We start from the raw sequence: 11,929 nt of genomic DNA on the forward strand, positions 1-11,929 counted from the left end.
ACTAGATATTGTTTGTCGGGTTTTTAAATTGAAGTTGGATCGGTTGATGGATTATTTAAAAATAAAAATAAAAACTATTTAGAGAAGTTGAGGCTGATATATAAAACAAAAATCACCATCTTTAAATTTTTTTCATTACATTATCAATCATAATAATTATCTATAATCATGATTGTTATTTTAATTTTTTTTATAGGTATGTATATGACTTAATTGCAGTTTTAGTTTCTCCTTTTTTATTTGTCTTTAGTTTTGGTCATCAAACATAATTTTGGTTCAAATTTTGATGAAATGTCATTTTTTTTAATGATGTGTCAAAAAACAAACGAGGTAGAAGTTTTCATGTAGATTACTTACATTTTATTATTATTCCAAATTTGTAAACACATTTTCTATTTTTAAAAACACATTTCTTTTTTTTTTTTTTTTTTTTTTTTTTTTTTTTTTTTATAAAAAACATAAAACAAAAGACACATTGTTATTCAAATCCCTAATCCTGTGAGAACTCAAGAACTTGAGTTCAGAGACGTGAGAACTTGAGAAGTCAAATGCGAACCGAACCTTAATCCTAATTCTATTCCATCTTGTTCTTCTTCTCTTCACGATTCATCTTGTTTCTCTCTTCATTCAATTTCTCATTCATCATGTTCTTCTAAATCGTTTCTCATTCAATTTATGTTTTTGATTTCCTGTTTCGAATGGCGAATAAACGTGGAGGTGATTTCATATTCTCTTTATCTTCACGAACGAAAGAAGATACAAAGTTTTATGTTAGGAATGTGATTTTAGGGTTATGCATTTGTTTTTTGCTATATTTAATCATTGAGACCAATATGTATCTATTTATGTGTTAGTAGTATTCTATTCAAAAAAATTGTCATTTTTGTTTTGTTTTATTGTTAACAGTATTAAACTCTGTATTAAAAAATTCTGTCTTTTTAGTGTTAAAAACATCAAACTCTATTTTTGATTTTGTATTATGCCTTTATTCCTTCTTTTTCAGTATTGTGATCCACATGTTCTATTGTATTATTTTGTGGTCCATGTATAGTTTGTTGTATTATAGTTTGACTGAGTTGTTGTGTATTTAACGATTTTTTTTGTATAGGCCAATTGAAGTACATAGATTAAGAATTAATCATGAGGGTAGTTTTGTAAATCAACCAATGAGCATGTATGTTGGTGTCCAAGTGAATGATATGAATTGGTCTTGGGATGTAGACTTAATGTCCCACATGCAAATTACTAAATTGGTCAAAAGTTTGGGATATACGAATATTAAATGTTTATGGTACCAACTTCCCAAGTACTCATTTGCTCGTTGGCTTAGACCTCTCAACAATGATGATGATGTAGTAAAATTTGTTGAAGATTTCAAAGGGTTCAATGTAATTTAAGTCTTTTTGAAACACTCTATAGACAATCCCATTATTAATGGTGAAAATCCAATTCAAGAGCCAATTGAAGCTGAAAAAGTCCAAGGTGAAGTTGAACAAGTTCAAATTGAACTTGTTTAAGTTTAAGCAGTTAAAATTGAAACTAAACAACATGAACCAGTTCAAGCAGAATCTGAACTAGTCTATGCTAAAGCTAGACAAAGAGCAGGTGAGGATTCTATGAGTTAAGAAGATGGAGATTATGAACAGGGTGCCGGTGAGGATTATGTTGCTAATTTAGATGATGATAAGGGTCAGTTCCATGAGGGGGAGAATTTGAACTGGATTTCTGAAATACCAACTGAGATTTTTGTTAACATTGTAAGAAATGAAAATTCATCTAAAATACCTGCAAACTAAGAGGAAACCCAGTGCCTAGTTATGCATCTGATTTTGAAGAAAATGATGTGAAACCCAAGACTTCAAATGAGTATTGGTAATTAACGAGTTTCACAAATGATCATACATGTCATAGAAATGCAAAAAATAGAAAAGCTAAGACTGCATGGCTTGCCAAGAATTTCATTTATATGTTGAGATATACACCTAGAATGAAACCCAATTGATTGATTGTTGAGGCCCTTGAGAAATGGGGTGCAATGTTATCTACATACCAAGCATATAGAGCTAAAGTAATAGCCATAGAAATGATTCAAGGTGCTCAAAGGGAGAAATATGCACACTTGAGAAAAAATGTCGATGAACTGAGGAGATCAAATCCAAACTCTACAATTATTATTAAGTGTGATATGTTTGATGTTGGACGAGTTTTTGAGAAAATATGTCTATGTTTGGAGGCTTGTAAGGTTGAATTTGCTAATATATGCAGAACTTTAATTGAGTTGGATGTTTGTTTCGTGAAGGGAGAATATGGTGGTTAGTTAATAGCTACGGTAGGTAAAAATGTGAATAATCAAATGATTCCCATTGCATATGCAATTGTTGAAGTGGAAACAAGAGATTCATGACAATGGTTTTTGGATCTTTTACTGGATGACTTCGACAATGTTCAACATAGGCAATATGCATTCATTTAAGATCAACAAAAGGTATGTATGCCTTCATTTATGAATCCTTTTTATATTTGTCAATTTATTTAATTTTTTTAAGAATTGATTTTTATGTAATGAATTTTTATGAATTGATTTCAAGGATAGGTACATGTTATTGCCAACATTGGGGCCCATGTGGAATACATATTATATGTTAAGCACTTATATATAAATTGAAAGAAAAAAAAGTATCCTATAGGACATATGAAAGAACTTTTTTGGTTGGCAACAAGGGCTACAGTGGTTCAAGATTGGGAAAAAGCAATGTAAAAAATTAAGATAATAAGATGCTTGGAAAGACATGATGCAACTCACACCTTCTATATGGACAATGTCTATATTTCACAACATTGTGACCTCCAAGTAAACAACATGTGTGAGGCTTTCAACATAGTTGTATTGGAGTATATAGATAAGCCTATCATAACATTACTTGAAGGCTTGAAACATTACATTACAATAAGAATTGTTATACATAAAGATCTCATGCTACAATATAAAGGCAATACATGCCCTAAGATTCATCAAATATTGGAAAAGGAAAAAAAATTAGTTGGGGTTGGTCCCCAACTTGGCATGGGGATGATGATTTTAACCTTTTTAGTGTCACAAACGGTATAGACACTTGTGCAGTAAATCTACACACAAAAACTTGCGCTTGTCGTAAATGGGATTTGACTGGCATTTCGTGTTGACATACCTTTGTTTGTATATGACACAACAAAGCTGATCCAGAATCGTACATTTAAGCTTATTACAGGTATAAAATCCGATTTTAATTGCATGTTGGTTTAGTTCCTTTTAAATCTAATTTAATATGGTTAACTGCATGTTTACTTCTAGTTCAACTTATGTTATGTTGTAGTTCTAGTTCTAATTCTTTTATGTTCTAGTTCAATTTTTGGTTCAATTCAATTTGTATTTTCACATGTTTCTGGTTCTTATTTAACTAAATATTGGTACTGGTTGTTAACAATTTTAACATGCTATTTTTGACATGTTTCTGGTTCAGATTTAATTGCATATTGGTAGTGGTTGTTGAAAATTTTAACATGTTATTTTTGACATGATTCTGGTTCAAATTTAAGTGCATATTGTACTGGTTGTTGACAGTCTTAACATGCTATTTTTGACATGTTTTTGGTTCAGATTTAACTACATATTGCTACTGGTTGTTAACAGTTTTAACATGTTAGTTTTGGCATGTTTCTAGTTTAAACTGCATATTGTAGTTCATCCAATATTGGTTATGTTTCTTGACATGTTTTTGGTTCAGATTTAACTACATATTGCTACTGGTTGTTAATAGTTTTAACATGTTAGTTTTGGCATGTTTCTAGTTTAAACTGCATATTGTAGTTCATCCAATATTGGTTATGTATCTTGACATGTTTTTGGTTCAATCTTAACATGCTATTTTTTGTTCTTGATATGTTATTGGTTATGTTTTAAATAGGAAAACAAACTTTTTGATATGTTACTCTTACATTTTAATGTCATCAAATGGATCAAAACTTTGGCCTACATCAAATGGAGAACCTATAAATCTCATAATCATGAGGAGATCACTGAGTAGACCAAGGAAAAAAAGGAACAAGTCCAATGACAAGCCAAAAGGTTCTAACATACTACCAAGAAAATTCGCAACTATGAAATGTAAAAAATGTGGGAAGCTTGGTCACAACACGAAGACAAGCAAGGGTAAAGTATTGTTGAAAGAGAGATACCAAAAGGTGGAAATAAGGTCAAGGGAACTAAGAAAGAAAAGATAACTAAGGTTGGAGGAGATGAGGGAGAAGCACCAAGAATTTTATCCCAGGATTTACAAGCTCCACAAACTCAAGATTTACAAAGGAATTGATGGAACCAAACTTGTGAAGTGTATTTGATTATTATGAATAAGTAATGATGGAACGAGTTTTATTTTGTAATGCAGTATTGTGTGTATGACCTCTTTTGAGACCTAAGTTCAGATCGAATGATTACTTTGTAATGCAATAGTATGTAATGCCGGAATGTTATGTTTATTTTGGAACCTAAGTTCTGCTTATTTTGTTTTGGTTGTAATGTAAAATTTTGGTTGCAGCAAATTTGTTTCAACAAATTGCATTAATAGAGTTTTTAGTTTCAACTCTGGTTTAGTACTGGTTTAACTGAATGTTTACTTCTAGTTCAACTTATGTTCTATTGTAGTTCTAGTTCCAATTCTTTTCTGTTCTAGTTCAATTTTAGGTTTAGTTCAATTTGTATTTTTCACATGTTTCTGGTTCAGAGTTAACTACATATTCGTACTGGTTGTTGACATTTTTAACATGCTATTTTTGACATGTTTCTGGTTTAGATTTAATTCCATATTGGTACTGGTTGTTAACAATTTTAACATGTTATTTTTGAAATGTTTCTAGTTCAAATTTAAGTGCATATTAGTACTGGTTGTTGACATTTTTAACATGCTATTTTTGACATGTTTTTTTTCCCCCAGATTTAACTGCATATTGCTACAGGTTGTTGACAGTTTTAACATGTTACTTTTGACATGTTTCTAGTTTAAATTGCATATTGTAGTTCATCTAATATTGGTTATGTTTCTTGACATTTTTTTGGTTCAGTCTTAACATGCTATTTTTGGTTATGTTTTAAATAGGAAAACAAACTTTTTGACATGTTGCTCTTACATTGTAATCTCATCAAATGGATTAAAACTTTGATCTGCATCAAATGGAGAGCCTATAAATCCCCCAATCACGAGGAGATCACCGGGTAGATCAAAGAAAAAAAAAAGAAACAAGTCCAATGACAAGCCAAAAGGTTCTAACATACTACCATGAAAATTCGTAACTGTGAAATATAAAAAATGTGGGAAGCTTGATTACAACACGAAGACAAACAAGAGTAAAAGTATTGCTGATAGAGAGATAACAAAATGTGGAAATAAGATCAAGAGAACTAAGAAAACAAAGATAACAAAGGTTAGAGGAGATGAGGGAGAAGCACCAACAATTTTATCCCATAATTCACAAGCTCCACAAACTCAAGATTCACGAATGAATTGATGGAATCAAACTTGTGAAGTGTATTTGATTATTATGAATAAGTAATGATGAAACGAGACTTGAGAATTTTATTTTATAACGCAGTATTGTGTATGACTTCTTTTTGGACCTAAGTTCGAATCGAATGATTATTTTGTAATGTTGTAGTATGTTATGATGGAATGTTCTGTTAATTTTGGAACCTAAGTTCTGCTTATTTTGTTTTGATTGTAATGCAAAATTTTGGTTGCAGTAAATTTTGATATTATATTATCTTGAATGAGCAATTTTTTTGAGCATCAATATTAGGCAATTGCATTATATCTTGAATGATACCAAACTAGTGCAAATTTTTTTGAGCAAATTGTATTAATAGAATGACACCAAACTGAATTTGTAAGATGCAACAATAGATAATTGAGTTGCAATAATTTGATTTACAACAAGAACCTTATTCATTCAAATTTGATTTGATTGGCTTACACAATCACATTACAATTTAAAGCTAAACATCATATTAAGCCATTACATTACACTTCAAAAATAGACAATTGCATTACAATGATACCAATTTGATTTCACAACAACAACCTTATTCATTAAAATTTTATTTGATTATATTACACAATTACATTACAATTTAAACCCCAAACACCATATTATGCAATTACATTACACTTTGTATGATGACACAATCTCTATATCCACGATTGTCTGAAGTTGTTTCTTCATACATCACTAATGGTCGATGTAGTTTTGCTAACAGAGGTTCACGTTGCACGAAAGATGGAAAATGTACAAATGTCGTGACACTGGAATATAAATTGATAAACAAATGGTGAAGTTGGATAATTATTTTGTTGCACATTATAATCCACATCTTTTAATCATGTATGAAGAACATATAAATGTTGAGTACTGTAACAAACCTAACCCTATAAAGTATCTGCTTAAGTATGTCAACAAAGGGCATGACAGAACAACCATACAAATTTCATGTGGATCTAACAATAGTGACAAGGACAAATCTGTGAATGAAATTAAACAAGATTATGAAAACATATATCTTTATCCGTGTATAGAGAAGATTTTCTTAGGATATACACTACAAGTGGCCGCCTATGTTGAATTTGACTTTTCATTTGCAAAATGAACAATATATTTTATTTAGAGAATCTGATAATATTTGTTTTATTGTTAGGAGGAATAAAGATACTAATATTATGTTCTTGCTTAGTTTAAAGCAAACATCAAGTATGATGACAAAGAGTTAATTGATGCTATTACCGAAGCATGTGAATTGGCATTTGGTCATCAGCTAAGAAGAAAGTTTGTCATTTTATTGTTGATGAATTCAATGTCAAATCCCTTGGTCGTTTGGAACGTTACATGGAAAATATTGGTTGACGATATCATATATGAGCATAGACAATTATTAAATATTCAAGGTTTGTAGTTTTAATAGTTTCAAAATTGTATTTTTGATGTATTTTACTTTTGTTGTCGTACGCGTAACACATGTTATGATATTTACTTTAAATTTGTATATTTACACATTAGTGACGTTGATCTACAAAATTGTGTTTGATTGAGATTGAGAAGTTGCTTTATGCAAATAGAAAGACTCTCAAAATATATTCTAAAATGTTGTACCCAAACATTTTTGAATCGATTGATTTAGGAAATAAGTTTATAATTGATGAATTAAATTACGACAAAGAAGAAATGGACAAACTACATTCCTCATTGCTGGATAAACTCACACAAGAATAGAAAGTGGTATTCACACAAATAATTGATTACGTTATTACAGGAAGTTGTGGATTTTTTCTTATATGGTTACGCTAGACTTGTTTATTCAAAATTCAATTGATCCATTAAAGTCTTTAGTTGATTTTGCATATTCTAACATTTTAGATAATATAAAAATTATGAATATTTTCAAAAGAGGAGTATCCTTGCATCGACACTTGATTACGTGGAACATGTCAATCAGACTTTGACTTAGAAGTGAATGGGATCTAGCAATTGGACTTTGTTTATTAGGAACATTGATCAAGCAATTGGACTTTGTAGCGATACTAGGCAAACCGTAACTAAGGTGGCAAATGTTTTATTGGTGGTATTGTCACCGTAGGTAAAAATACTGGTGATAAGATATTTGTGCCAATGATGAACATGGTTCTAAGTGACCCAAGGCTGCCATTTAAATTAAAGCGTAGAATATTTAAGTTGACTCTATGTTTAGCGATGACAATTAATAAGAGTTAAAGTCAATCTCTATCTCACGTGAGAATATATTTACCAAAGCCAATATTCACTCACGACCAACTTTATATTGCCTTATCAAGAGTGAAATCACATAAAGGATAAAAGATTGAAGCTACTCATACTTAATGATGAAGGCGTAGTTTCTAATACAACCACTAATGTTGTGTATTGTGAAGTTTTTCAAAATGTCTAATGTTGAGTCCGATTTTAATGCGTTTCTTCAATTACAATTCTAATTGATTCTTGATGGTTACACAAATAATAATAGATATATCATTATGGACTTTATAATGAAGGTAAGTAGTATGAAGTATCTACATAGTATTTGTCAACTATTATCTTATTTCGACAATATTGATGGGAGGTAAATATTTACACATTATAATCTTACAGGGTAACAATGATACCACTCAAGTATATTATTTTTCTAATTTGTTTTCTATGTAACATTGTTTGGTTTATGAATATTTTTCTAATATTTGTAAAAGAGGGAACATTGGTCTTGGTACCGTAAATATTGCTTGTGTAAATAGGTGAGAATATAAACATGGAATGTTTAAAGTTTGAAAGTATGGACAACAGTTAGAATGTTGACACCTCATGTCACATAGAGATCATTAGAGGATTATAGGCATCACATCCTATTTGACGAGATCTTTATGTATACCGGTCACTTTACCTTTATTGGTGCAAGACTACATTATTTTACTTCCTTGAGAGATGTCTCCAACAATTTGGATATATTCAATATATTCCACCGATACCTCCAAATCGTAGAGTAACCAATTCAAACGTCGTGGGGATTGAATATTTTGGCATTGTCACAAAGCTTTATGGGAGAACACGTCCAACAATATATCCATCTGAGTGAGACAAAAGACATCAGGTCTAGATCTACAAGATATCACATCCTCGTTTGGTGCTACTTGAAGTAACAATGTCAATTATAAGGAATGAAGTTTGAATTATAATTGCCCCTTTTACAAATTCCTGTTTAAAAAAACTGAAATATTTAACTCAAGCATATAATTAAATATTTAAGTAATATTTAAAAACTGAATGTAAGACAAATCAACAATATTTAAATTGAAATATTTAAATTCCTATCAATTATAAAAAAACAACAATATCAATTTATCAATATAAAAAATAAATGTAAGACAAATAATAAATAGAAATATGGATAGAGAGATCACACAAGCATATATCCTGGTTCACCTAACACAAGTTACATTTAGTCCTCACAAATGTGAGATTTTCCACTAAGTACTCAAAGCAAGAACGTTCTTGGTTTTCATACAGTTTTCATATATCAGTCTTGATCTATTACACAGTTCCTATCTTTCTACCTAAAAAGGATTTCCACAAGTTACCTTACACTATTCCAGAAAGGATTTTACAAGCTACCTTTTAAATCATAAAAGAATTTTTACACACTACTCAAGCTATGTTAACAATATATCCTTGAGTTACAAAATAATAATTTTGAGAATATTAGAATATGGGTATTGCTCAACTCTTGTTTGAGAAATAGATTCTATATTTTAGAACTTAGTAATCACTGATTCTAATATCACACTAAGAATGGAACTGCAACTTAGAATGATTTGAGAAGCTCGAGTAATATCATTTAATGAGTGATGTTTTGCTTGGCCCTTTGACTTCTGATTTCTTCTTCATCGTGAAGCTTTATTTATAGGCTTCAAGAGAGCTTATGAGAGCTCATTTAATCGTTGGAAGTAGGCCAACTGTCATGAGTAAGTGAATGGATAAGATCAACCATAAAACAAGATTGTTCTTGATGAAACCAGGAATGTTCTTGCGATCCAAGAACATTCTTCGAATTTGTTTGAGATGAGTTGACTTATATTGTGATCTTGACAGTTGTATGAAATGATTACAAGCTTTGAATCACGCGTGCAGGTCTGTTTGAAGGTACAACAACAATGTCCTTTACAGCCTGTCAGTTTGTACTTGCACTTGCTTGACTTGGAGAATGATCTTGCTTTATGCATTTTATGAAGCAAAGTGTTGAGCCTTCGAATTATGGAATGATTATTGCTTAGATTGATCCTTGTATATTTCTGATGAAGATATGGAATGGATAGCACTTCTTGGATCTAATCTTTTACATAGAAATCTGATCATTCTTGTTTATGATAGATGTGGAGAATGTTATTCGTTTTCCAGAAATATGTCAAGAACGTTCTTCATTTTATGATTTTGCTTTCTTGATTTTAATGAGATATACTTTATAATGCTTGATACGTATCTTATTTTAACATACTCAAATACACATGTTAAATACCAAGATACTTAGAATCATCATTAAAAGTCTTAATTAACCTTTTTTTTTTTATTATCATCAAAACATTAATTTGGGATTTTGTCTCAACAATCTCCCCCTTTTTGATGATGAAAAAGCATGTTAATTCAAATTTTGATTCTAATAATCATTCATAGAGTTTTTTTAGTAAAAACTCCCCCTCAATATGTACTAATCATTCGAACCAAATAATAATTTTTCATTGATATAACAATAAAGTTATAGATCATTAAAAAGTGGTTCAAAACAAAAAAAATACGTAAGTAGTCATACAAAAAGTACTTCTGATTCTTACTTAAAATCTAAATAACTTCTCCTCATTTGTTATGGCAAAAAGGAATAGGAGAGTTAGTCTAAAGCAAAATTAGAAAGACAATGAAGGTGAAAACCCCTCAGATGATGGAGACAGGGACCACTGAGGTATGTCTGGAAAAGTTGAATGAGGATTATACATGGGAGGCTCAAGTTCGAGCTTGGGAGCAAGCTGGGTAGCCATCCAGTCCCGCATAATAGCTTGCTCTTTGTTCTGACGAGCTTGCCTAGCTATGATAGTTTGAAGGACAACAAAGATTCTGGGGATTTTCTTATGTGTTTTAGGTGTTTCCCTTTCCATTTTGGTCCTTTTAGAAGGACACTGTTCATCTCCAATTGAAGTGGATAGAGGAGTATTTTGGGATGGAGCAATAATGGTACACAATGTGGATAAGGTGGCAAATGAGGTATTAATGTGAGGAAGAGAGTTTGTATAAGAGAAATGATGAGGCACAGATGGGCCAACTATGTCCGAATATGGAAAAACCAAATATTGGCTTATCCCAAAGATGGAGGAAGTTGTTTTTTGTGGTGACACAAATGCTGGTGACATTAGAGAAGTGTGCTGAATTGAAGTGGATGGCATAAATTATCTTGAGAGGATGGATTGGTGAAAGGTGGAAATGTAGAAGTTGTAGGAAAGACTTGATCGAGGATATGATTAAAATTTTATGGATTAGTAGGAAACATAGAACATTCTTCAGCATGTTGGGGATGGGAAGAACGTTCTTGAGGTGAGCATTGTTCAGTATTGGTGTTGACAACAGAGGTGCGTGCAAACCTTTTCCTTTTAGTGGTAGACGGGTTGAAGGTAGATTTTGGTGAGGGTGGGATGGTGGGAATTTGTTTCATATGGGAGATGTTCTTGGATGAGAACTTTGATATCTTAATGTTAGAAGTTTCTGTCAACAAGGGAATTAGAAAATGCATGAAAATTTTGGAGAAAATCATACCATATGGAACAATGTTTCTCTTATAATCCTTGTGATTTGCAGCAATCATGTGTTGGATTATCAGGTAGGGCAGATTCAACTTCTTGCAATGAAGAAAATGATAAATGACTAGTGTCTCATTATCAGAGACAAACTTGTGGCTTTCACAATGAGGAAGGATGGAATTTGACTTATTCTGTTGAAAATCTTTGGAAGTGGTTTCAGGTCAGCTGAGAAAAATTTGTAGACCCATCAATAAACAGTTCTTGAAACACTTCTTCTTTGGTAGTGTTCAAGGCAATGTACCGGTCTTTTCCAAAAACTGTTGGTCGTTCATATGATCATAGCAATTGGGCACATGGTTTTAGCTTTTTAGTTTGGTATTTTAAAAGCTCTTTATAGCTTAGATTACTATTTTTAGCTTGTTTCTAAATTTTGGGTCGAATTTGAATTATAATTTTATTATTTGCATTTTAATTTTATTATTTGTATTTTGACTCTTTATCACTCTGTGGGTCATAACTTGAGCTTTGGAAATCGGATTGACACATATAAGAAGGCGTTGGAA

This window comes from Cicer arietinum, chromosome 6 (genome assembly GCF_000331145.2).
Source record: "Cicer arietinum cultivar CDC Frontier isolate Library 1 chromosome 6, Cicar.CDCFrontier_v2.0, whole genome shotgun sequence".
In the NCBI taxonomy this organism is placed as follows: Eukaryota; Viridiplantae; Streptophyta; class Magnoliopsida; order Fabales; family Fabaceae; genus Cicer; species Cicer arietinum.